Source organism: Bidens hawaiensis, unplaced genomic scaffold, assembly GCF_021521415.1.
Source record: "Bidens hawaiensis isolate Kalapana, Puna unplaced genomic scaffold, B.hawaiensis_p1.1 tig00019093_1, whole genome shotgun sequence".
Taxonomy (NCBI): domain Eukaryota; kingdom Viridiplantae; phylum Streptophyta; class Magnoliopsida; order Asterales; family Asteraceae; genus Bidens; species Bidens hawaiensis.
In genome coordinates, this window is record NW_027492902.1 from 162,019 (window position 1) to 164,356 (window position 2,338).

Here is a 2,338-nt window from a genome sequence, read left to right on the forward strand (position 1 = left end):
GATTCATGTTTTGTTTGATTCCCCAGAAGATCCTGGATCCTCTTGTCATCTTCCAACCGTATAAACCTGAGCGCCTTGTTCCTTACTTCATCTAAAGACCTGCAAGGAGTCATCACAAGATCATCATAAAAGGGGGAGCCCCTCTGAACTCCCATCTTGAAGGCCTCAACAGCAGTAGCCATGTCAAGATTAGGGATTTCTAAAGCTTCCCTGCCGAACCTCGTAACAAAATCCCTAAAGGATTCATCACTAGGTTGGATAACTCGGTATAAATCACTAGTTAACTTCTCGAATTTCCTACTACAGGAAAATTGGTTGTTGAACAAGTTAACTAAATGTGAAAAAGAAGTAACTGAAAATGGGAAGACTTAGCAGCCATTTTAATGTTGATCCTGTGAGTGTGGATCCGAAGCCTTTGCACAAGCAGGCTTCCTTGAGTCTCTCCGGGATAGGGTTGATTTCCATCTTCTCTCTGTATTGTGCCACATGTTCTTCAGGATCAGTGGTTCCGTCGTAAGTCTTCATGTTGGGGATTTGGAATCGCTTCGGGATTTCAGCATCACAGATAGGTGGAGCAAATCTGGATAACTTGTGACTTCCCTCGGGTATCTCGGGAATAGGCCGTATCACCCCGGGAACACTAGATATCATATCCTTGAGCTTCTGCAGCTCCTTGACCATAGCTTGGTTGATACCTGCATCCTACACGGGACCATGGTTAGCGTTAAAGGATATAAGATCATACGAGTTACCTCTTTGTTAGGTGAAGGTAGGGATCCCGGATGAGTAGCTGGGATGAGAAGAATCTACGATAGGAGTTGGTCCTCCAGAGGCGATGGTCTGCATGGGGATTATATCTCCTTCATGGACTTCTGAAGATCGTTGATGTTGGACTCCTGAGGATCCTTGATTCTGAAAGAAGGATCCTTGAGGTTGGGAATTATAGGATTCTTGGTGATACAGTCCAAAGGATCCTGGTTGAAGGATGGATGATCCTTGTGGGAAAGTTGAGGATCCTTGAGCTAGTTGACCCATGGATCCCGGTTGATGGATAGATGATCCTTGCTAGAAGTATGAGGATCCTTGAGTGTGCTGACCCATGGACCCTTGTTGAAGGATAGATGATCCTGGCTGAAACAGTGAGGATCCTTGAGTCTGTTGACCCATGGATCCTTATTGAAGGATAGATGATCATAGAGTAAACTGAGCCATGGATCCTGGACTGGTGAAATCCAGCATCCTGGGTATCAGGGGGGTGTGATCCTCCGTTGGCCTCTTAGTCTTCTTGAGATCTTCTATCTCATGAAGGATCCTCTGGTTGGTCTTGTTCTGTTGCTCCATATATGCTTTAACTTGCGCAAACATTAATGAAACATCACTGTTAGTATTAACCACCGGCGCAGCTGCAGCGGTCTTTGAGCTCTGGAAGACTGGTAGTTGCGTCTTGCTTCCAGCAGCAGCAGGCCGTTGTGTTCCCGTAATTGGCGGAGGAAGTGGTGGTAAGGTCCTTGGTGAGAAAGGACCGTAGCCGACGTAGTTGATGAAGCAGAGGCAGATTGAGAGGCCATTGGAAGTGATATGGGTATGAAAAAATCGAAATTTGATAGGAGTAATATGGATTATAGCACCAATTGCCCCACGGTGGGTGCCAAAATGTTTTGGAAAAAAATCGACTAAGGATAATGTATCCAAATCTGTCAAGTGAGGTATAGTGCTAACACGACAATAATGATTGTATAAATGAGGTCTTGATGAACACAAGGATTTGATCACGAGGGAAAAAACCCTTAATTACGATAATCTTTACTTCGGTCAAAAACTAACGAGGTAATCTTTGGTCGAATTTCTTCGTTCAAGGATTAACAAGGTAATCTTTGGTCGGATGGACGTGATTATAGTAATCTCCGGCACAAAAAACCCCCGGACGGTGAAAACTATCACCGTCAAGTTTATTAATAGTAAAAGGTGATTACAAGGGTTGGAGTTATTGATCAACAGATACAATGAAAGCTATGTGTGTGTTTTCTGATGAGCTAGCAGCTATAATACGAGTGTAAATGTGAGCGTGTGTATGCCTAATGGTTATCATAACTCAGTTATATAAAGAAAATATTAAGTAACTAACTAACAACTATATCCTATAAATCCGTTAGTCTTCCACTCTTCATCATCGTGTACTTTGACCACGTGCTAATAGCCGTTTAGTAACGAATTAAGTGGTAGACTAGGTCTAGGAACCATTGTTGATATTCAAACATCAGTCTTCATATAAGAAACAACCGTTAATAGCACCAAATACCGAGGATCCATGATCCTGACATAACTCTGAAACTCTTCA